This window comes from Acipenser ruthenus, chromosome 50 (assembly GCF_902713425.1).
Source record: "Acipenser ruthenus chromosome 50, fAciRut3.2 maternal haplotype, whole genome shotgun sequence".
NCBI classification, from domain to species: domain Eukaryota; kingdom Metazoa; phylum Chordata; class Actinopteri; order Acipenseriformes; family Acipenseridae; genus Acipenser; species Acipenser ruthenus.
The window spans coordinates 145,038-170,118 of record NC_081238.1 but is presented as its reverse complement, the minus strand read 5'-3'; the positions used below and the strand labels follow the sequence as shown (position 1 = coordinate 170,118).

Below are 25,081 nucleotides of genomic sequence, written 5' to 3'. Positions count from 1 at the left end.
CTGTAGAGACAGAACCGCAGCACCGCGCTGCACAGCCATGCGGAATAAGCAAGTGGCTGGCAGCGCTTGCAAACCATAAACTATGGTTTAATTGAGTCAGGTATTTATTATTATTACTATTATTATTATTATTATTATTATTATTATTGAGTCATTTAGCAGATGCTTTTATCCAAAGCGACCTACAGAGACCAGGGGGGTGAACTCTGCATAATCAACAACTGCTGCTGCTGCAGAGTCACTTCCAATAGGAGCTTGTTTGTTTGACATCTCACCCGAAAGACGGAGCACAAGGAGGTTCAGTGACTTGCTCAGGGTCACACACACACACACAGGGAGTCAGTGGCTGAGCCGGGATTTGAACCTCCTGGTATCAAGCCCCTTTCTTTAAACCTCTGGACCAAGCCTCCTTTTCAAAACAAAAGCTGTGTTTCTGCTGTGTGCATGCAGCGGCTTCTGTACAAACCCTGGAGCTCTGCAGCAGCAAATCAACGCGCTGTCGCTGTGTGGAGCCTCTTGCTGCTGTTTTATACTGTGCGCTGAAGGAATGCATGACTCCACTGAGACACAGGTCACCTGGGCTTGGTGCACGGGACTACAGGAGATATTCCGTTTCACACGACTGAACAGAAAGCAAGAGTCACGGTTAAAGGGGGCGTGAACGAATCTCACAGATATTATTTGACTACACTCGCGTCATGATGAACTGTTTCCAATGTCATAAAGCTCTGGGTATTTTTTCCCCAAAAGCAAGTATGATTTCTGCTGGACCGCCTGCACTGGTCAGTTCCCAAGCTGCCGCGCGACGGAAATCGCTAAAATCGATGCCAATCCTATATATATATATATATATTTTTTTTTTTTTTTTTTTGCATTGCAGGCAGGCAGTTTGACTGGTTTGTATCAAAACTACAGGTTTTACTTGTGTGTCGCACGCGTCTCGTGTGTAGGGCTGTGTAATAATGGCCTCTCTCTCTCTCGCTCCCTCCCTCTCTATCTCTCTCTCCCCCTCTATCTCTCTCCCCCTCTATCTCTCTCCCCCTCTATCTCCCTCCCCCTCTATCTCTCTCCCCTCTATCTCTCTCCCCCTCTATCTCTCTCCCCCTCTATCTCTCTCTCTCTCACTCCCTCCCCCTCTATCTCTCTCCCCCTCTATCTCTCTCCCCCTCTATCTCTCTCCCCCTCTATCTCTCTCCCCCTCTATCTCTCTCTCTCTCACTCCCTCCCCCTCTATCTCTCTCCCCCTCTATCTCTCTCTCCCCCTCTATCTCTCTCCCCCTCTATCTCTCTCTCTCACTCCCTCCCCCTCTATCTCTCTCCCCCTCTCTCACTCCCTCCCCCTCTATCTCTCTCCCCCTCTATCTCCCTCCCCCTCTATCTCCCTCCCCCTCTATCTCTCTCCCCCTCTATCTCTCTCCCCCTCTATCTCTCTCCCCCTCTATCTCCCTCCCCCTCTATCTCTCTCCCCCTCTATCTCCCTCCCCCTCTATCTCTCTCCCCCTCTATCTCTCTCCCCCTCTATCTCCCTCCCCCTCTATCTCTCTCCCCCTCTATCTCTCTCCCCCTCTATCTCTCTCCCCCTCTATCTCCCTCCCCCTCTATCTCTCTCCCCCTCTATCTCTCTCCCCCTCTATCTCCCTCCCCCTCTATCTCTCTCCCCCTCTATCTCCCTCCCCCTCTATCTCTCTCCCCCTCTATCTCCCTCCCCCTCTATCTCTCTCCCCCTCTATCTCTCTCCCCCTCTATCTCTCTCCCCCTCTATCTCTCTCCCTCTCTCTCTCTCTCTCTCACTCCCTCCCCCTCTATCTCTCTCCCCCTCTATCTCTCTCCCCCTCTATCTCCCTCCCCCTCTATCTCTCTCCCCCTCTATCTCTCTCCCCCTCTATCTCTCTCCCCCTCTATCTCTCTCCCCCTCTATCTCTCTCTCCCCCTCTATCTCTCTCCCCCTCTATCTCTCTCCCCCTCTATCTCTCTCCCCCTCTATCTCTCTCCCCCTCTATCTCTCTCCCCCTCTATCTCTCTCTCTCTCTCTCTCTCTCTCTCTCTCTCTCTCTGGAATTATCTGCAGATTCATTTTGATTTCACCAGTCAGCAGAGCAGCAGCGGGTCCTGTAATGAGATCAGTCAGGACAGCCGGGGAGGTCAGTCTTACAGGAGAGGAGAGCTGGGGTGGGATTACAAGGACAGAGAGAGAGAGAGAGAGAGAAAGAAATATCGCATCGGCCGATTCGAACAGTCATGACCATGGTGTATAAACACACTCTATTTCGATGACTGTGGACTGGGGTTTTGGAGCCGCGGCAGTGGAAGGGTTAACTCCGCCTGCTCTTGGCTAACTAGATTTCCGGGCAGCCTGTCCAAGGGACTGTGAAGGACGGGCCAGCCCGCTGGTTCTGTGCGCTCCTCACTGCTGGAACATATGCCAGCCTGTAATCTCCCTCGACGCAGGCTGACCAGCAGATCACAGAGCTGGGCGATAAGGACATCTGCGTTATCGATGCTCGGCAAATCACGCCTGACAACTGCGAATCTCTCTCCCACTCTTGCATGCTGCTTTATCAACCTACAGCTACAGCCAAGAGTTTAACATTCCTCTGTAGAATGAACTAGTTTTGCTTGGTAAAGTCGGATGAAGCCTGCTGAACAATGTTACGTTAACATATTGAATTATTATTATTATGGAATTATTACTTATGAAAAGCGACTTACAGAGACTAGGGAGTGAGCTACACATCACAACTGCTGCTGCTGCAGTCACTTCAAGTAGGACCGCGTTTGTTTGACATCTCATCCGAAGGACGGAGCACAAGGAGGTTCAGTGACTTGCTCAGGGTCACACACACACAGGGAGTCAGTGACTGAGCTGGGATTTGAACCCATGAACCTCCTGGTACCAAGCCCCTTTCTTTAACCACTGGACCACCAAGCATTGTGGTTTTCCACAAGCGGAATGTAATTCAATATGTTAACGTAACATTATTCAGCAGGTTTCATTCGACTTTGTGAAGCGAAATGAGTTCATTCTCTATAGAGGGTGATGCTGCAAAACTGCTGCCCATAGTTGAACACAAGGCCTTCTGCTGCGGGGTCATGCCAGGTCACAGTGGGCACAGAGCAGCCCCTGCAAATTGCTACCAAATGCTGTGTTAGCAGTGCCGTGCATCCGATTTGAGAGAGAATCACAAAACAGCTTCACGAGGGAAATAAAGTCAGAATGCATCAGCCAGCGTCGTAAATCTAGAAAACTCTGGCTAACGCACAGCAAAATAATAAAAAAATACATTTTAAAAAGCCTGCCCTGGACTGGAGGGAGCCCCTTTCTCTTAGAGGGGGTGCGGGAGGGAGGGAGGGAGCAGTTCAGTCCTCATGCCTCAAGCCTGCCCTGGACTGGAGGGAGCCTCCTTTCTCTTAGAGGGGGTGAGGGAGGGAGGGAGCAGTTCAGTCTCCGTGCCTCAAGCCTGCCCTGGACTGGAGGGAGCCTCCTTTCTCTTAGAGGGGGTGAGGGAGGGAGGGAGCAGTTCAGTCTCCGTGCCTCAAGCCTGCCCTGGACTGGAGGGAGCCCCCTTTCTCTTAGAGGGGGTGAGGGAGGGAGGGAGCAGTTCAGTCTCCGTGCCTCAAGCCTGCCCTGGACTGGAGGGAGCCCCCTTTCTCTTAGAGGGGGTGAGGGAGGGAGGGAGGGAGGGAGGGAGGGAGGGAGCAGTTCAGTCTCCATGCCTGGTTTTCATTTGTGTCTAACTCCTAGGTTGCAGGACAGAAATAGCACTGGCACACGCTGAAGGTGAGGGGGAGGAGGGGCTGAACAGCTGAATTTCCTCACGAGTCCTGGCCGTGCTCCAGCTTTGTCCCTCAACCCTCCAGGAGCACACAGGCTTGGCAGGAAGGGAGCAGTCGGAGCTGGACCGCTGCCAGACTCCAGGGCAGGAGCAGTGGGGCTGTGGCTCTCAGGAAAACCCCAGGCTTCACGGTGAGGCCTACTTCTACCTCTGAAGGTGGCATTCAAAAAAAATAAATAAATAAAAAATTAGGACACAAATTTGCATTCCCTTTCCAAATTTACAGCACATCAACCAGGGGTGAAAGTTAAAAGGGATTTTTTTTTTTTTTTTATAAACAAAATAATCCATCGGTAGCCAATCAGGACCATCTCATCTATCGCGACAGATATCGTATCTCGACCTGCATATCGCGATACGTATCGCGAGATTAGTGTAGACAGGGCAGCCCTCCTGCGATGCTGAGATCATTCACAGAAACAAACACACACTGCGTCTGGATGAATCAGTCAGTCTGGTTGTTTCGCGATGTTCCTCATGAGTAAGGCGACCATACAGCTCTGTGGTCTGCGGGACAGTTTGAGACGGTTTCAGGCTTTTCAACCTCGCAAACCCAATGCATTCTGGTAAGCGTAGTCCTGCTCCTCTTAAAAGGCAAGAATGGTACCTGAGACAGGTAAAAACGAACCAAAATGCATCGGGTTGACAGGACAAACGTACCAGAATGCACTGGGTTGACAGGTCAAACGTACCAGAATGCATTGGGTTGCGAGTTGAAATGCCTAAGCGGTCTCACTGTCCCGCTGAACGCGGAGCCATATGGTCACCTTACTCATGCTGCTTGTTTGAAACTCATTTTTAAAAAGAGTGTCGGGTGTGTAACCCTGTCGAATTGGGGTGCCTCTGTTTAAATCTCCTGAAGTCTTAGAAACCGGAGAACAGTAATTCACGTATGAAGCACGCTTTAAAACCGTGGCTATCAAATGAAGGGAGATAGTACAGCTAGGCCTCTCGCTCTCCCTGGTCTCTTTGATGTTTATTACACAATACCCCGTTGCCGTGACAATGCAATCAGCTACCATTTCAACTGCAAAGCAGGTTGCCACGACGATACCGCTGCCGGGGATTACATCACAGCTGTTTGAATGGCGTTTAGCCCTGGCAGGTTCGTTTACAAAGGCGGGGGTGGGTGGGAGGTATCACTTAGAGAAAGGGAAAGTGGCCGACGGTTTTTTGTTTTTTTTTGGCACCCGATCGTGATTTCTGGGTAGCGCCCAATGCTAGCGAGGTACCGTACTGGCAAAGACACGAAAGTGCTGGCATCGACATGCAAGCAGAAAGCACAAGACACCAGCACAGAGCAGAGGGAGGCTGTCCAGAGAGTACAAGAGCCTCTCTTTCTCTGCTCCACCAGCACACAGCAGAGGGAGGCTGTTCAGAGAATATAAGAGCTTCCCTTTCTCTGCTCCACCAGCACAGAGCAGAGGGAGGCTGTTCAGAGAGTATAAGAGCCTCCAGTTCTCTTCCTCTGCTCCACCAGCACAGAGGGAGGCTGTTCAGAGAGTATAAGAACCTCTCTTTCTCTGCTCCACCAGCACAGAGCAAAGGGAGGCTGTTCAGAGAGTATAAGAGCCTCCCTTTCTCTTTCTCTGCTCCACCAGCACAGAGCAGAGGGAGGCTGTTCAGAGAGTATAAGAGCCTCCCTTTCTCTTTCTCTGCTCCACCAGCACAGAGCAGAGGGAGGCTGTTCAGAGAGTAGAAGAGCCTCTCTTTCTCTGCTCCACCAGCACAGAGCAGAGGGAGGCTGTTCCGAGAGTAGAAGAGCCACCCTTTCTCTTTCTCTGCTCCACCAGCACACAGCAGAGGGAGGCTGTTCAGAGAGTAGAAGAGCCACCCTTTCTCTGCTCCACCAGCACAGAGCAGAGAGAGGCTGTTAAGAGAGTATAAGAGCCTCCCTTTCTCTTTCTCTGCTCCACCAACACAGAGCAGAGGGAGGCTGTTCAGAGAGTATAAGAGCCTCCCTTTCTCTTTCTCTGATCCACCAACACAGAGCAGAGGGAGGCTGTTCAGAGAGTAGAAGAGCCTCCCTTTCTCTTTCTCTGCAGCACAGAGAGAGGCTGATCAGAGAGTGCAACAGCTTTCTCTTTCTGGGTGAGTCTGTTAAGCGTCTCACACACGCACACACACACAGTCACACTGCATCATGTGACCCTGGCAGCGCTGTGTAAACGCAGAGCTGACTCTGAGAACAGGCACTGCTTTATTTCGGAGGCTGCACATGTTCTGCAGACCTTTGTTTGGAAGAGGCTGTCTGAGGACCCAGAGAGAGGCACTCATGCATTTCCTCTTACTAACCCCCCCGCCCCCCCCCTCGCTCTGCACGAAAAAACACAGCAATCCCCTCCGGTCTTTTTTTTTTTTTTTTTTAAACTAAAGATATTTCACTTGGAAAGAAATGTTTTAAAAAGGCTTCATTGAACTGTCTGCTGTGTTCGTTTCAAGTCTAGCGACCGAACGAACAAATCGAAATGTGCCCTTTAATTCCCGAATTGGTTGAAAAACTAAAGCCTGATCCACAACGAATTGCAAAACGAGGTAATAAGACATACCGGCTTTTTGACAGATCCTTTATAACGGAGATTTTTCAGATGCGATTTTATAAAACTGACGTTCTTCCCAGTCAATCACTGCCCTGGAGGGTCACATTCCACTCCAGGTTTAACAGGTAAAATGAAAACGTTAATTACTTTAGGGCTCTGAATGGGAGTTTAATTAGTTCAATTAAATCATTTTGAACAGGGTTGGAACAAAAGACCAGTTTCACCCCTAGTTATATTGAACAGACCCCAGTCTCTGTAAAGTCAAAGTGGCAGAAACACACACACACAAGCAAATGGATTTCTTTGGAGACTGGCTGAAGGCTAGCTGTGATTGGCTGGTATTGCCCGAGCCGGGCTCCTATTGGCCGAGGGGGGGTATCCATTGTGAACGTGCGAACTGCCACAGTACCAGGGCTATAGGATTGAGTTTAGCAGACTGCTTGGGGGCAGAGAAACAAGAGCAAAAAAGACAGAGAGAGACAGAGATGGAGAGACAGAGACAGAGAGAGAGAGAGACAGAGATGGAGAGACAGAGAGAGAGAGAGAGAGAGAGAGACAGAGATGGAGAGACAGAGAGACAGAGATGGAGAGAGACAGAGAGAGAGGGCAGGTAGCTTTTTTAAATTTATTTTTTTGGAGCGTTACAGTTTCTTTTCATTCAAATTTTCCAATAAAATATTTCAGGTAATTCAGATTATTATTATAAAGCACAGAGAACGATTAGTCAAATTCATTTATTACATAGATATACACCTTCATTTTAATCAAATGTAAACCAATTTTATAGGGGGGCTCTGGGACACAGTGGGAGGCTGTCCAGAGAGTACAAGAGCCTCTCTTTCTCTGCTCCACCAGCACAGAGCAGAGGGAGGTTGTTCAGAGTGTAGAAGAGCCTCCCTTTCTCTTTCTCTGCTCCCCCAGCACAGAGCAGAGGGAGGCTGTTCAGTGTAGAAGAGCCTCCCTTTCTCTTTCTCTGCTCCCCCAGCACAGAGCAGAGGGAGGCTGTTCAGAGAGTAGAAGAGCCTTCCTTTCTCTTTCTCTGCTCCACCAGCACAGAGCAGAGGGAGGGCTGTCCACAGAGTGTAAAAGCCTCTGCTGTAGCGTTGGCTTTTGAGATCTCGATTCTAAATTGAAGAATGAAACACAAAAAAATAATCAGAAGCCTTTCCCCAGAATCAGAGTGGGCAGCGGAGACACTGCTGGGGACAGGAAGTGGTCCGGACAGCTCTGCGGCTTGAAGAGGTCAGAACAGGAAGTCTGGATACTGGCTCTCCTAGCCAGGGTCAGCGAGGGTCGCATGAACACACAGTGCCGAGTTTGCGAAGAGAAGGATGGTAAAGCACATTAATAAAAACCTGGCAAAGCACGGCAATCTCTGGTAAATGCATAATATAACCACATGGGGAGGGGGACTGTGACAAAATACTGTGCAAAGAGTCACTGTGAAAACTACGAAGCATGTCCGATCTCAAGTGAATAGCAAGTTCGTTGGTTGTTTGTAAGACAGCTGGGTGTACTGTGCTCGGTGTTAGCTGTAGTGTGTAGCTGGGTACGCGGGGGGGGGGGGGGTCCCCAGGGGTCGTGCACCCTTGTCACGGTGGCAGGTGGCTTTCGGGTCACACGCGTGGTTAGAGAGGCGTGGATGCCAACGGGCAGGTTCAAACCGTCACACAGGTGCTTCGAATTTCCTTTCTCTCGCTCTCTCTCTTTCTGACGTTTCTTTCTTTCTTTCCTGTCCTCCATCTGTCTGTCTGACTTTCTTCCTTTATACACACGAACAGAAGTTAGCTCTCTTATTTAACATCACGCAGAAACTACAGAACAATATCGCCTATGACAAGCCGTGATAGTCGTACAGTAACATTCAGGTTAGATTTCGAAATGTCACATTTCTTTTTTTTTTGTCCCGTTGCTTCGTGAAGTATACGGAAAACTACAAAGCGGTGTGCGATTCAATATGTTAACGTAACCTGATTCAGCAGCTTTCATTCGACTTTATGAAGCAGAATCAGTTCTTTCTATATAGCGGTTGATGCAAAACCTTTGGCCAGAGCTGTATAGACAATGTCAGCTTATTTCCCGTGATATCACATCAAGCAGTGGTAGGTAACGGGTTAATGAAATCCATCAGACAGCAGGGTTCTGTCTCTCTCTCTCTCTGTGTCTGTCCTTGACACAGTCTCTGGATCAGAGACCAGTAACCCTATCCCAGCAGACAGCTCTCTACACAGAGCCGCTCTGAATAGTCACTCGATATGGGAGATACGAGACTCCACAATGGAGCCAGGGTCCCACAATGCACTGCCCGATCAGACAGAAGAAGGAGCCGATTGAGCTCAGGACTTGTGTCAGGTCGGGTCTTGAAGGATCCCAGTGCTTCTGCCTGGACAGCTTGACTAGGTAACGCTGGGTAACCCGTTCCACACCCCCCGCCTCACCGCTCTCTGTGTGAAGACGTGTCTCCTTCCCTCTGTCTCGAGTCTGTGTAAATACAGGATCACAGTGCATCGACACATCTCAAAAAGATTCAGCACTAGTCTAACTATTCGGTATTAGCACGACTCTGTACAGGCAACGTGTGTGTCTGTCTGAAAGTCTGTGTGTCTGACACACTTTACATAATCTCGAGAGCACAGCTTATTCAGTTGGATGACAATTGCTAATAACCTTCTTTAGAACTGGCTGGTAAGTGTGCCATGATCATTGCAGAAGCTCTCTCTCCCTCATTATAAATTTACAGTCCCAGGTTGAATTCCATGTCGCTGGCCCTGTGCACCTGACCCCATTAATAAAGCTCATTTGAGTTCCGTGCTTCCTTCTACAGCAGTGCTGGCCTGTTTAACATGTTAAACCTGGGGGGGGGGGGGGGGGGCAGCGCTCTGAATAGAACAGCGAGCTCGTCCGGGGCTATAAATGGACCACTCCATTCTCACCTTGTTAGGATCTCCAGGGTGAGAGGGGAGAGGAGTGACTTCCAAGAAGGGGCGAGACAGGTCCCAGACACGCTTAGTCACACAACCCGTGTGATTGTATCTGACGGACGGCACAGTTCCCAATCAAATCGCAGAAACCGTGAGAACGGTGTGCATCTCTTCAAAACGAACAGCACAACACCCACTATGTTTGTCCCAGTTGCTATTCTCAGCATCACAATTAAAATCCAGGGAACATCTTAATATTTGCATGGCAATCGGAGGTTCATTTCTGCCGGATTCTCGGACAGTTTGCAAATGATGAACCGTACTAACTAAGAAACTAAAACTAACCAAAAAAAAAAAATGATCGCAACACTCTATTAACATACCATGTACAATAAAACACGCTTTCCTGTCTGTATTCAAAACTCCCAGTGCAGGAGTCTAATCAGACACACCTGAGCTTGTTAGCTATACACACTGTGGCTAATCAAGCTCGTAGTAAAACCTGGAATGGATCACACTGCTATGCAACAGGAGTCTTTGAATAAATTACCTGACACAGCACGCATCTTAAAAGACGACCTCTATACTTAAGAGAACACAAATGAGAGGAGGCCCCATTCAGCCCATCTTGCTCGTTTGGTTGTTAGTAGCTTATTGATCCCAGAATCTCATCAAGCAGCTTCTTGAAGGATCCCAGTAAACAGCAAAAAAACTCAGTCTTTGAAAACCCACACCCCCTACAATATTATTATTTATTAATGAATATTATTCATTAATTATTATTATTATTATTATTTATTTCTTAGCAGACGCCCTTATCCAGGACGACTTACAGTTGTTACAAAATATCACAATACAGAATATCACTACAGACAAGAGAAGCTATAAATCACAATAAAATCAGTAGTAAGAGCAAATTCAAAATGAGAGAAAAAAAAAACACACAGTAAATAATAACATTTCGACTAAGAGCAGTTAAAAAAATGTGCTTATAAGATTGCATTCCATTAAGAGCAAGTAGTCAGTAAAATAAACAGAGAAGAACGATTTCAAAATAAGAGCATGTACCGTCACATGAAGTCTGTGCGTGCCCCGGTAAATATGAAGTCTGTATCTCAACCAGCTCCCGGTGACAAAAGTCCTGGTTGTAAAACAGAACAATGCCAGGAGCCGTGGCACTTCCGTAAACAGTGCCACGCTGTTCTGGAGATGCAGCCACGGGAAATGCCAGCCCATCTTCCCTTACAATAACGAAGGCTTGCCTGACCTCAGCACCACGTCACTGGATCCTCAGCTGAGGCGCTATCCTTGCACTACTGCACTGCTAATCTGTCACTGTAGATTGCAATCCTAACTTGCTGCATCCTACTTCATATTGTATTTTAGGAGGATTATTTGCACTTATTAACTACGCTGTGTTTCAATATGAAGCTTGCATTGTAACCCTGCGCTGCCCTGTAACACCTGCGCGAGTCACCTGGGATAAAGGCGTCTGCCAAATAAATAAATTAATAAATAGTAATAACAATTTGATAAAACTACAGGCTTTACCACAGTGACAACAAAAGAAAAGTTTGGGATTTGTTATTTGGAACTTTTGAAAAGTTGCTATATAAATACGACAGATAGATAGATAGACAGACAGACAAAAGCAGGACAAGCTTTGTATCAAAGTATAATACAAAAATGCATAATCTTGCATAATGCCGTATGTATGTAAAATCTGAGGAAGGAAAAATGCTGTGTACCAAACGTAATGCAGGTCCACAAAAATGTGAATAATTGATAAAGAATCAATTCTAAAAATCGGGACGTCTCGGACTACAAGTCCTTCTGCAGCTGGATGTATAGATGCATCTGCAGGCATCTAATAGGGATAGATGTTTAATATGTAGGTCGACAGGAGGACAGACAGATAGATCAGTTCTAGACTGAATTATTTTTGCCTTCAGAATATCTACTGCCTCAGATAACTGTACACGAGAGAGAAATGCCCCCCCCCTCACTCATGTATTAATTCATTCACATGAATGTCACATGATACTCAAAATAATAAGAAAAAAAAACCACTCACCGCCTCAGAGCTGTAATTCCTTCTCTCTCTCTCTCTCTCTCTTTCTTTCTCTCTCTCTCTCTCTCTCGCCACCCTAGCTACCGCACCCTCACAATAGAAACCGAGCAGAAAGAAAGCAGGCGAGGGGCCAAGCAAAGAGGCTGGAGATACGGAGAACAGCCACCGTGCTCCTGAACCGAACCCGGGCTCCTCCAAGAGAGACTGACTGCCGCCTCCGTGTCCATTCAGGTCTCCGTTAAGCCAGTGTCAGTCTGAGCTTCTGAGAGGAAAAAAAAAAAAAAAAACACGAGCCCCTTCCAAACCGGGAGCTATTTATAAAAAATCCCTAAAATCACAAATCTTTTTTTTTTTTTTTTTTTCCTCCTGGAACGCTGCATCCACATTTATTCCGACATTGACATAGTCAGACTATTATTATTATTATTATTATTATTATTATTATTATTATTATTATTATTAATAATATTGAGGCTAGCACACTCTGTTTTTATAAAACAGTAACGCTGGTATAAAAAGGACCGAATACTTGGGGGAGGAGAGTGAACGACAGAGCGAGAGAGAGAGAGAGAGAGAGGGGGGGGGGGGGGGGAAGAGAGAAAGGGAAAGCTAGCTGTGTACGGATGGCTGGATCAGACTCAAGTAGCCGAACTCTGAATTCTAAGGTCATCAGGAATGGCTGCATTCCTGAGCAGGCACTGCTGCACACACACTTCCATCCAGCTGCATGCAAGGCTATGGAAGATGGATTCTGCATACTGTGTTCCAATATGATCCGGAATATAGCTACTGCTTCACAGGATTCCTCGTTCGCATGAAAACTGAGCACGTTCACCACGTTCATTTTGCACCGTGGTCACACAATGCATAGTTAATAATAACAGACTTCATGAGCTCTGAACCCCAGGACTGGGTGCAGCAGCAGCAGGGCTAGTGTGAGTCTGTAACCCTGCTCAAACTCCTGGCTCCTGATCATTTCAATATTAATAATAATAACAGACTTCATGAGCTCTGAACCCCAGGACTGGGTGCAGCAGCAGCAGCAGCAGCAGGGCTAGTGTGAGTTTGTAACCCTGCTCAAACTCCTGGCTCCTGATCATTTCAATATTAATAATAATAACAGACTTCATTGAGGGGAGCTCTGAACCCCAGGACTGGGTGCAGCAGCAGCAGGGCTAGTGTGAGTTTGTAACCCTGCTCAAACTCCTGGCTCCTGATCATTTCAATATTAATAATAATAACAGACTTCATTGAGGGGAGCTCTGAACCCCAGGACTGGGTGCAGCAGCAGCAGCAGCAGGGCTAGTGTGAGTTTCTAACCCCGCGTTAGAAACTGTAAACAGTTATTTAGATTTTGTTCATCAGAAATAAATAGATGCACGGACTGCATTGTGTTGGGAGCATGACTGTATCCACATACCACAGCAATCCACAGCGTTTTGTGGGGTTTTTTTCAACCTTGTTAAATCCCCTCTCTCCTTCCTTGCAAAGACAAAATCAAGGATACACAAAAGCAGCATGAAATATTCAGGAGGTCTCAACATGCCAAACTGCTCACCTCTTTAAAAGACAGGACACACACACACACACACAGAACAGCTGACTACTGCCAGCGCTCCCCTTAGCAACAGCCAAACACACAGCCGCCCCCATTGGCCAGCCCGGCAGCTGACATCACAATCCTGTGGTTGCCCGGGCCAATGGGGAGGGCGTTCTGCTCCTGGATTCTGTTTTCACCATGGTAACAGAACACTGCTCTGCTCCAGGCTTTGGTTTCAGTGTTATTGGGGGGCCCCCTGGAAAGATAGGACTGGATGCTGCTGTGTTTAAAGCGCCTCTCTTAAAGCGATAACGCTTTGTTTAAAAGATCAGAAAAGGACAAAGCAGAGACGATCAGCCAGGATTTCATGCCTGTTTCGCTCTGAAGCCTGGTGAAACAGTTGCACTGGCTAGAGTTCTTGTTTTGAGTTCTGCGTTACTGGATCCTTATTTAACTGCCTTCCATGTGTTATTTAAAATGACCTGGAGCTTGATGTTTAAATACACTGAGCCTCCCTTACAGCTGCATGAGCAACTCCTATCACTCCAACAGAGTGTACAGAAAGGTGTCGAATTAGAAGAGGCAACGAAATATCGAAGTACAACCTGATCCAGATTTATGCTATCAAAAAATTACACAGATGGAAGGATGGACAGACAGACAGAGACCACGATAACAAGCCCAGGGTCCGACTGGCGCCACATTTCATTACAAGTGCATCAGTGTTTCTGCAGATATACGGGGAGAGGAGACAGAACCTGCTTTACGTTACAATATGCAATGTGAAAGCTGTCTAAACTTAACAGCCAATTTAATAATGACAACGAAAGGAGGGCTTCGGTGCTGAAAGACAGCAGAGAGAATTCCAATACCGAGTTTAAGATTTAAATCAGTTCTTATTTATGGACTGACGAACACACACACACACACACAGACAGACAGACAGACACACACACATACATACACTGACATACACGCAGACAAACACACACACAGACACTGACACACACACACGTTAACAATAGGGTTAGGATCTTCAAAGAAGCGCACTTAGGGCAATTCATTAAATTACTTCGCCACTAAGATATTGTTTCCGAATCTTTTTTTTTTTAAATGTTAGTTTTCTGTACACTGACTGTATTTGAATTAAAGACGACCTCTGTACTTAGAGGACACAAGAAAGTTTACAAACGAGAGGAGGGCAGAGTCCCCTCTCTCTCCCCCAATTCTGTCCCCTCTCTCTCTCTCCCCCCGATTCTGTCCCCCCCCCCGATTCTGTCCCCTCTCTCTCTCAGCCCAGGGCAGGCTTGAGGCATGGAGACTGGACTGCTCTCTCCCTCCCTCCCTCACCCCCAGTTTGCTCTTTGCTTTCCTCTGATAAAAAAAAAAACCTTTCTTTCTTAATGCCAACCTCCACCCCCTACCTCCAAATCACCAACACTGTACAACAGCAGTGCTTTGTACTGAAGTAATTAGTTGCAGGACAGGATATCAAATCTAAAGGGGTTGAGATAATCATCTGCTAATCAATCTGATGTCTTCATTGTGTCGGAGGGTGTGTCTGTGTTTTCTTTAGGGGGTGGGGGTGGGAAAACAGGAAGCAAGCAGCAGTTGACTTTACACATTAAATTAGCCCCCCCCCCTCCCCCCTTTCCTCCTCCCTCCCCCTTAACTGGCCTCTCTTTACAGCAAAGAGGACCTCTTCAGAGCGCAAAACCGGGGGTTGGGGGTGTAGTTTCAGGTCACTGGGTTTACAGAGGAGGGTTCCAGATATATAAAAGGGAGGATGCAGCCCTCTTCAGGGTGCTTCAATGCTTCCCTATGCTTTACCACACCTCTCTGTGCTTTACAATGCTTCCCTATGCTTTACCACACCTCTCTGTGCTTTACAATGCTTCCCTATGCTTTACCAGACCTCTCTGTGCTTTACAATGCTTCCCTATGCTTTACCAGACCTCTCTGTGCTTTACAATGCTTCCCTATGCTTTACCAGACCTCTCTGTGCTTTACAATGCTTCCCTATGCTTTACCACACCTCTCTGTGCTTTACAATGCTTCCCTATGCTTTACCACACCTCTCTGTGCTTTACAATGCTTCCCTATGCTTTACCATGCCTCTCTGTGCTTTACAATGCTTCCCTATGCTTTACCAGACCTCTCTGTGCTTTACAATGCTTCCCTATGCTTTACCAGACCTCTCTGTGCTTTACAATGCTTCCCTATGCTTTCACTGTGTTGCATTACACTTTGCTGTGCTGTTACTAGGGGACACTTTTATAAGCATATAACACAAATCCCTCAGTTAACGTCTAAGAGACACGTGTATCCGCCCCCCCCCCCCCCCCCCAAATAGGTGTGATGTAATGAGTGATGTAATGCCCCCCCACTCACAGCACACTCCCTTTGATGTGGTCAGTGCAGAGGCGTGTGTGAGAGAGTGATTGACAGCTTCCCTGCCCTGTCACCCACTGCTTCCTGTGTGACCTCACCCTAGGACAGCCCCCTCCCTCCCTCAGCGAGATTCACACACCTTTGCAATCATGTGGCAGGCTTGAAGCTCACACTGGCCCTTTTCAGAGCTCCCTTTGAAATGATCAGGAGCCAGGAGTTTGAGCAGGGTTACAAACTCACACTAGCCCTGCTGCTGTTGCTGCTGCACCCAGTCCTGGGGTTCAGAGCTCCCCTCAATGAAGTCTGTTATTATTATTAATATTGAAATGATCAGGAGCCAGGAGTTTGAGCAGGGTTACAAACTCACACTAGCCCTGCTGCTGCTGCTGCTGCACCCAGTCCTGGGGTTCAGAGCTCCCCTCAATGAAGTCTGTTATTATTATTAATATTGAAATGATCAGGAGCCAGGAGTTTGAGCAGGGTTACAAACTCACACTAGCCCTGCTGCTGCTGCTGCTGCTGCACCCAGTCCTGGGGTTTAGAGCTCTCCTCAATGAAGCCTGTTATTGAAATGATCTAACCCCAGGACTGGGTGCAGCAGCAGCAGGGCTGCTGTGAGTTTCTAACCACGGGGTTTGTTGGTGGTGGGATAATTCTGCGCATTTATACTCTACAATATGGGAATGAATGAAAACAAGCAGCGATATGAAACAGCCAGGGTTCCATCGCAGCTGCAGCGGTAAAAAAAAACAGCTTGTAACGGAACCCTGTCCTATACTGAGATACTCAGCACGGGCCCGGGGGCAAGCTGTGTGCTTGAAAGCAGCAACCGCCACTTCCTGCCCTGTAGGTCAAAGGAAACTCGATCCGTCCTGGAGGAGAAGCACTTCTAAATTTAGACCCCCCCCCCCCCCCCCCCCCCCCCCTCTCGGAAGTTGAGGATGTGAGGAGGTCAGAGCGGAAACGAAGCAGAAAGGGGCTGACATCTGTACACATCTGGAGCAGGGATACAAACTCACACATAGAATTTCCTCTGTGTGTGTGTGTGTGTGTGTGAGAGCGTGCGTGCATGTCTCTATTTTAGTGTCTCTGTCTGGGTGTCTGTGTCTGTATGTGTCTCTGTGTGTGTGTGTCAAACCAGAAGCACAGCAGGTCTCTTCAGTGTGAAGAGTCTCTCAGCATCAGCGTGTGTCTCTCGCTGTGTGTGTGTGTCTGTGTGTGCACGTCTCTGTGTCTCTGTGTGTGAATCCCAAGTGGTACAGCGTGTCTCCTCACTGTGGAGTGTCTCTGAGACTGTGTGTGTGTGTGTGTGTGTGTATCTCTGTGTGTGCATGTCTCTATGTCTGTGTGTGTGCATGCGTGTGTGCGTGTGCATCCCGAGAGGCACAGTCTGTCTCTTCAGTATGGAGTGTCTCTCAGACTCTGTGTGTGTGTGAGTGTGTCTCTGTGTGTGTGTGTGTGAGTGTGTGTGTGTCTGTCTGCATCCTGAGAGGCACAGCCTGTCTCTTCAGCGTGCAGTGTCTGTGTGTGTGTCTCTGTGTGTGTGTGTGTGCGCGTGCATCCCGAGAGGCACAGCCTGTCTCTTCAGTGTGGAGTGTCTCTCCTCCTCTCTCTGGGGGTGGACAGGATTGCAGCAGCAGCACAGTCTCTGTTTGTTCTTCAAAGACACAGCGATCGCTCTGTGGAGGGGAGGGGGGCTCCTCTGTATCTCATTATCACACATCCTCTGATCACACAGCGGGTTACAGTCCTCTGTATCTCACAAGCTCAAGTGCCATTGTCCTTGTACTGCAGCTGCATCTCTGTGTAGGGGTGTATTTCTTTTCAGCTCTCAAATACCATAAGATCAGAGAGCAGCTCATTACCTGAGCAGCGTCCTGCGTCTGAAGGTCAATCTACACTGATTACTGCTTTATGGTGTTGGTTTTTTATCACTGGTATTGTGAACTGGACTGAAATTTATGATTATTTTTTTATGGGTATCAAATTATATTGTTTTTTTTTCCTTTTACCGGATCCATTAATTTATTTCATGATATGTTTGCAATTAATAGTCTTTTCAGTTCAGTCAAATTTTGTTTAAATCCACCGTGAACAGTTGGGGCCACCTAAAATTTTAGTGTTGAGATAGACAGATATATATATATAGATATATATATATATATATATATATCTATATACACACACACACACGCTGTATATATGAATATAATTTAGATCTTTTATTTAACATCATGCAATCAAAGAAACTACAAAATGATCTCGCAAAACTCTACCGGAAGCCATAATAGTAGTACAGTAGCATTTCATGTTAGAGTTCAAAATGTCACATTATTCCATTTTTGAAACTCCAAAGCGGTGTGTGATTCAATATGTTGACAAGGTAACATTATCCAGCAGGTTGCATTCCACTTTATGAAGCTGAATCAGTTCGTTCTCTATAGAGGGTGGTGCAACACTTATCTAGAGCTGTACATGCTGCACAATTAGCATTATTACTCCATTCAGTTTGTCATCAGTATAGGCACAGTGCAAGCATCAGCTGCTTTAAATACACACACAGCGAGACATCCGCAAAATGAAGCATTTACACTTTACAGAACTGCTTCTCTCTCTGGGTTTAAAAACGCCACCATCTACGCAAATAACCTTAAATCAGTTTATTTTAATACGAAATCTTCAAGAATTAGACTACGTGTAGTTAATAAACACTGTGAATGCTAATTTTTAAAAAAATAAATCGAATAATGATCACATTACGTTAATAACCACAAAAAAAAAAAAACCTGCTTCCATTTACTGATGTTTTACACCCAGGATCCGTGCAGCGAACATCAGCTCGCTATCCCCACCTTGTGGACAAAAGCCAGAACTGCAAACATGTTCATAGCGATACAAAATGCCGGCCCTGTTTTACAGTATTGGAGCCATTTGAAAATGGGTCAGGCATTGTTCCTGATCATGAGAATTAAACCCAGGACTCACCTTGACAGCTCTTGGGAAATCTTCTGCATTGAATTCTGGGAGATCTACCCAGGATCCTTTGCAGGGAGGTCCAAGACCCGCCCCCTCCAACCAGCATCCTGTTCTGCAGGACAGAGGAGAGAGAGGAGGCAATTGAAATGGCCATCTAAATACATTTGAAATAAGAAGCTAAAATCTGATGCCAAGACATTTCTGATGGCTGAATCACATGACTGTCTGGTTATACAAGGGTAGTAAGTGGATCATATTTGGGGTGCCACTGCACTTGCAGGACAGACCCGCTCATTAAAATCCTTGGCATATTTCTAAAGAGGAGACTGTTGTCTATTCAGGGCTATCAAGAGATTTAATGATCGTGGCGTCCGAGTGAAGTTATCCAGCAACAAACTCCCAGTCCACAGCGGTGCTGCCCTCCTAGAAACAGGAGAGCATTTCGAGGGACCAGGCTACTTCTGAGATGAACTGTTCATTAAAATACTGAACATATGTTTAAAGAGGAGAGGATTTCTCTATTCAGAGATGCCAGGGTATTTAAGTAAGGGGTCTGAGTGAGGAAACATGGGCCCTAGTCTTGCTGTAAATCAGCTGTTGCAAAACTTTTGAACAGTATTGTATATACTGTTATTATAAATTTAGTCATTTAGCAGACGCTTTTATCCAAAGCGACTTACAGAGGCGAGGGGGGTGAACTCTGCATCATCAACAACTGCTGCTGCTGCTGCTGCAGAGTCACTTCCAATAGGAGCTCGTTTGTTTTACGTCTCATCCGAAGGACGGAGCACAAGGAGGTTCAGTGACTTGCTCAGGGTCACACACAGGGAGTCGGAGGCTCAGCCGGGATTTGAACCTCCTGGTATGAAGTCGTTAAAAGAGGCACCCTCACGAGACGATCGCTTCTCAAGTATACTGTAGTACAATAGGATTCTGCAGCCTTGAGTAAACATGACCGTGATCGTATAACAAGCTGCTTACCCACCAGGACTTGTTCTGATGTACTGTGCTCAGTGATTGAGCACCACTGACATGTATATACTGTATTTAAACTGCTGATGGCTCGCTTGTGCTGATCGTAATGTGACAGAGCGGCCGAGGACAGTGTAAATGATCAGGCTGGAGTCTTGAAACCCGTGTCGGAGGCCCCGCCCACCTGCAGTGACACGCCCACTGAACTCCACGAATCCTCCCTCGTGCTCTGAAGCAAATCCGCCCGGATACAAGCCTCCTCTCCCCTCCGATTGGCTGCTCCGTGGGATCCTGCTCCATTCTCTGCCAAAACGGAAAAAAGGGCTTATTAAAACTGATTTCAGTGTGAATCCACAGCTAAAGGAGGTAACGTCTTAAGAAGCTTTTTTTTTTCGCTTTTGAAAATGGACGCGTGTAGAATTTATACAAGATGACCAGAAACAGGACAGCAGTAATTTCACATCCCTAAAAAACAACAACGTCACTCTAAAAGACATCATACGTTCAACCTGGGATCAGAAACATTCACAATTCCATAATTCTTGGAATCTCATATCCCGGATACTCTTGTCCTGACTATTCCATGCCATAAGGGGGCGCTGTAGCTAAATGCTGACCGGGCCAACCCAGAACCTTCTCCAAAGCACTTGATAAATAAGAGCAAGACTAGATTGCAAACTATACTTGGGTAGATTTAGCTGTAGCTACACATCTACTACAGTTTGACACGCAAAAAAATACCCAGCGTAACTGAAATTGAAACTGTAAAATGAAGTGAAAGGTTAGAGGGTGGCATTCTAGTCCAAATCGGGCTGTTTTGTTCATAATCAAACAAAGGAAAAACACAGCTCTGAACATGCTTTCTGCTTTCAACATAATTAAGTAACAGTTCAACACTTTACAAAAAAATGAACCTAACTCGAATTACCTCCAATGTGTGGTTTGTTTTAACAGAATTAAATGGCATAATTTACAATACAGCAGAATAAAGGAAAATAAATGGATGCACAGACGCCTGCAGGTTTAAACAGACAGGACTAGCTAGATCGCTACATCATTAGCTATGTAGTCAATGACATCGCAAACGCGTTAATAGATTTCAATAGAAATAAGTGAGTGTGGTTGCCATGGCATCAAAAGCCTAGAAGCCCCTCCAGTGTTTGTTTTCAGACACAGGCGTGTTAGCATACAGAGATCTAGTATTTTCTGCAGCAAAGTGACGTTCGATGACGTCTTTACAAAGCTCTGGGGGCCCTTTTCTATGCATCTGGCGCCCTCTTGCGGATTATTAACGGTACTGCACGTTCATGCTGTACGTTATTAGAACATCATGTTTTTCTGGCACACTTTCTTTTTGTTAGACCCAGGTGTGTTCTAAACTTTAATGCAATGGGAATGCTGAGAAGCACTCAGGTCCCTTATAAAAATTTACCGTAGTTTACCCTAGTTTCACATTTTTAAAAAATGTTTTCAATTAATGTTTATATGCTTTACCATGCTTTCACTGTGCTTTACTAGACTTTACTGTGTTTTTACTATGGGAAGCTTTTATAAGGGTTAGTTTACCATTTTTTAAAAATATGCTTTACCTCTCTGTGCTTTACAATGCTTCCCTATGCTTTACCACACCTCTCTGTGCTTTACAATGCTTCCCTATGCTTTACCAGACCTCTCTATGCTTTACAATGCTTCCCTATGCTTTACCACACCTCTCTGTGCTTTACAATGCTTCCCTATGCTTTACCACACCTCTCTGTGCTTTACAATGCTTCCCTATGCTTTACCACACCTCTCTGTGCTTTACAATGCTTCCCTATGCTTTACCAGACCTCTCTGTGCTTTACAATGCTTCCCTATGCTTTACCAGACCTCTCTGTGCTTTACAATGCTTCCCTATGCTTTACCAGACCTCTCTGTGCTTTACAATGCTTCCCTATGCTTTACCAGACCTCTCTGTGCATCAGAGTACAGTGCTGTGTACTATAAAATGGAGTTCGGGCGACCTCTGGCGGTCATTGCGGGTACACGCCTAAAAGAAAGTAGGAGGTAACCGAAAAAAAAAAAAATCTAAAGAAAAAAAAAAAATTCAAAATGTTCTTCCTGAAAAAAAAAAAAAAAAAAAAAAAAACTACACCCGCGCGCGCGCCACAATGTAACCACATGACATTTCAGAACGAAAATGCGACACTCCTCCTTATTTCCTAGGCCCAGATGAGCAACTCTGGAATAAAAAAACATTGTGATATTACACACACACACACACACACACACACACACACACGCGTATGCACGTTTTACATATGAAAAAAAAGTGTGCTTGTGCCACGCAACATTTTTGCAATATTATGAAAGACTCCAAATCAAAAACGCTGCAGTTCACGTAAAACTACTCCCATTACAACGCCTCGTCATTCAAAGTGAACAGCGAGACGCAAACACACAACAGCTCTTGTATCTTTGCTAAGTTCAGAAGCAGGGCTACCCATCTTGCTGCAGAAGTGTGTCGCGCACAATATTATTAAACGACCCCCAAATGCTTTGAATTGTTAAATGAACAGAATTGCTTAAAATAACTACACTGCATAACTACTGTATTTCATTATTATTTTGAAAATAAAATAAATCCATGCAACGTTTTCTAGATATATACGAACACAATATACAATATATACACACATATATAAATAAATACACATATGCACACACATTATGGATTTTAATAGAGAAGCGGAAAAAAAAGTGCGTCACGTTACAGTTAAAAGTTGTGAACTATAAAGTCCTATGATATTATTTTCTGGCACGCTTACCTTGTTTGTGGGTGGCGATATGTTGTTACGCCGCACAGTATATTGATGTAAATATAAATATATCCGTATATTTTCCCTGCAGCTTTAAAATAACAATGCGGACTCCAGTTGTATTCTGCTGATTGACAGTCATTCAGCCACGCAGCCCGAAATTGCAACCAAATTATGTAAGACGATCCGCAGCCAACGAATCGAACCATTTTCTTTAACATTATGCCCTTTTGCGCGCAATCCACTTCTGCGGGCAACACAACTTCACTGCAAACGTGCAACAGCAATAACAACAACAACGACACTGTCTCGCCAAAAAAAAAGGAGACATTTCGCATTTTTTTTTTCTAACAGTTATATTGTTCACGTTTAGTATAACTGCATCCCACGGACATCAGAACGTCCTTATATTTGTAGCAAACACGACGGAAGCACCTCTCCCGGTTTGCAGATAGGTAGTTTGTTTTTTCTCTCTCAAGGAAGAAAACAGAAGCGGTCCTGATTTGAAATTGCGCAGTTTTTATTCCTCCGCTACAGCAGTGACACACACACAGCTACACGCTCCCTCCCTCCCTCTCAGTCTCTCACTCGCTTCAGTTCTATTGTCACGGTGGGTTTTGCTGCTCAGAACGGCCCCGCCCCCTCCTCTTCTGATGCGGTGAGTCAGAGAGGGAGAGCGAGCGAATCTCTCCCGCTAAGTTGGACGAATTTAAATGAACAGACTCTTCTTTTCTCCTATACAAGTTTGTATTTTTGCTGTTTTCCTGTGCCTTCCCTCCCCGTGTTTACACTATGCACGTACCACAGTTTACCCTGCGTTGCCGTGTTTCATAATAAGAGTGTGTTTTACCATACCTCACTGTTCTTTACAGTGATTCCCTATGCTTTACCAGACCTCTCTGTGCTTTACAATGCTTCCCTATGCTTTAACAGACCTCTCTGTGCTTTACAATGCTTCCCTATGCTTTACCAGACCTCTCTGTGCTTTACAATGCTTCCCTATGCTTTACCAGACCTCTCTGTGCTTTACAATGCTTCCCTATGCTTTACCACACCTCTCTGTGCTTTACAATGCTTCCCTATGCTTTACCAGACCTCTCTGTGCTTTACAATGCTTCCCTATGCTTTAGCAGACCTCTCTGTGCTTTACAATGCTTCCCTATGCTTTACCACACCTCTCTGTGCTTTACAATGCTTCCCTATGCTTTACCAGACCTCTCTGTGCTTTACAATGCTTCCCTATGCTTTACCAAGCCTCTCTGTGCTTTACAATGCTTCCCTATGCTTTAACAGACCTCTCTGTGCTTTACAATGCTTCCCTATGCTTTACCAGACCTCTCTGTGCTTTACAATGCTTCCCTATGCTTTACCAGACCTCTCTGTGCTTTACAATGCTTCCCTATGCTTTACCAGACCTCTCTGTACTTTACAATGCTTCCCTATGCTTTACCAGACCTCTCTGTGCTTTACAATGCTTCCCTATGCTTTACCAGACCTCTCTGTGCTTTACAATGCTTCCCTATGCTTTACCAAGCCTCTCTGTGCTTTACAATGCTTCCCTATGCTTTAACAGACCTCTCTGTGCTTTACAATGCTTCCCTATGCTTTACCAGACCTCTCTGTGCTTTACAATGCTTCCCTATGCTTTACCAGACCTCTCTGTGCTTTACAATGCTTCCCTATGCTTTACCACACCTCTCTGTGCTTTACAATGCTTCCCTATGCTTTACCACACCTCTCTGTGCTTTACAATGCTTCCCTATGCTTTACCAGACCTCTCTGTGCTTTACAATGCTTCCCTATGCTTTACCAGACCTCTCTGTGCTTTACAATGCTTCCCTATGCTTTACCAGACCTCTCTGTGCTTTACAATGCTTCCCTATGCTTTACCAGACCTCTCTGTGCTTTACAATGCTTCCCTATGCTTTACCAAGCCTCTCTGTGCTTTACAATGCTTCCCTATGCTTTAACAGACCTCTCTGTGCTTTACAATGCTTCCCTATGCTTTACCATACCTCTCTGTGCTTTACAATGCTTCCCTATGCTTTACCAGACCTCTGTGCTTTACAATGCTTCCCTATGCTTTACCAGACCTCTCTGTGCTTTACAATGCTTCCCTATGCTTTACCAGACCTCTCTGTGCTTTACAATGCTTCCCTATGCTTTACCAGACCTCTCTGTGCTTTACAATGCTTCCCTATGCTTTACCACACCTCTCTGTGCTTTACAATGCTTCCCTATGCTTTACCAGACCTCTCTGTGCTTTACAATGCTTCCCTATGCTTTACCAGACCTCTCTGTGCTTTACAATGCTTCCCTATGCTTTACCAGACCTCTCTGTGCTTTACAATGCTTCCCTATGCTTTACCACACCTCTCTGTGCTTTACAATGCTTCCCTATGCTTTACCAGACCTCTCTGTGCTTTACAATGCTTCCCTATGCTTTACCAGACCTCTCTGTGCTTTACAATGCTTCCCTATGCTTTACCAGACCTCTCTGTGCTTTACAATGCTTCCCTATGCTTTACCAGACCTCTCTGTGCTTTACAATGCTTCCCTATGCTTTACCAGACCTCTCTGTGCTTTACAATGCTTCCCTATGCTCTTCCATGCTGTCACTGTGCTTTACTACACTTTGCTGTACTTTTACTGTGGCACACTTTCGCAAGGATTAAGATGCCTTGAATTATATGCTCTGTTTGGTTGTATTTTTGGAGTAAACAAGAATCAAATAAAATGGGCAGAGCTGCAGGAATCGATTACTCGATAGTTGTGATGGAGCTCTCCACAGTCGATGAAGAAACAGCTGCTCGGGTTTGTGAGGGTCGCTGCTTATCTTAACGTCTTCTATAAAGTCTCCTGCATTTTACCACGTGTGGCTCTGTGTTCCTTTTCTCTTATTAAAGTCATCAATTCAATTAGACAATCACCAGTGTGCCTATTTTGATAATTTTCCAAGATTTGTTTCAGCGACAGCGGTCTGATTTCATACTCACAGCAAATCAAAACCACAGAAGCAACGGCGGGGCGTTCTAAATT

General features: G+C 45.9%; 1 protein-coding gene across 5 annotated transcripts in view; it reads right to left on the bottom strand.

Moving 5' to 3' along the window:
• Nucleotides 1-22,683, bottom strand: part of LOC117404581 (lysine-specific demethylase 6B) — a 78,265-nt gene extending 55,582 nt beyond the window's left edge. For 2 of the 5 annotated variants that reach the window (XM_059015505.1, XM_059015506.1), the window contains exons 1-3: nucleotides 22,052-22,682; nucleotides 19,429-19,547; nucleotides 18,282-18,384 (exon numbers count right to left, since the gene is read on the bottom strand). The gene's annotated coding sequence lies outside the window, so the exon portion shown is untranslated. Of the gene's footprint in view, nucleotides 1-11,368; nucleotides 11,649-18,281; nucleotides 18,385-19,428; nucleotides 19,548-22,051 lie in introns of those variants that run through there. The other 3 variants (XM_059015507.1, XM_059015508.1, XM_059015509.1) reach the window with 2 other exon arrangements.
• Between the last annotated feature and the right edge of the window lie 2,398 nt (nucleotides 22,684-25,081).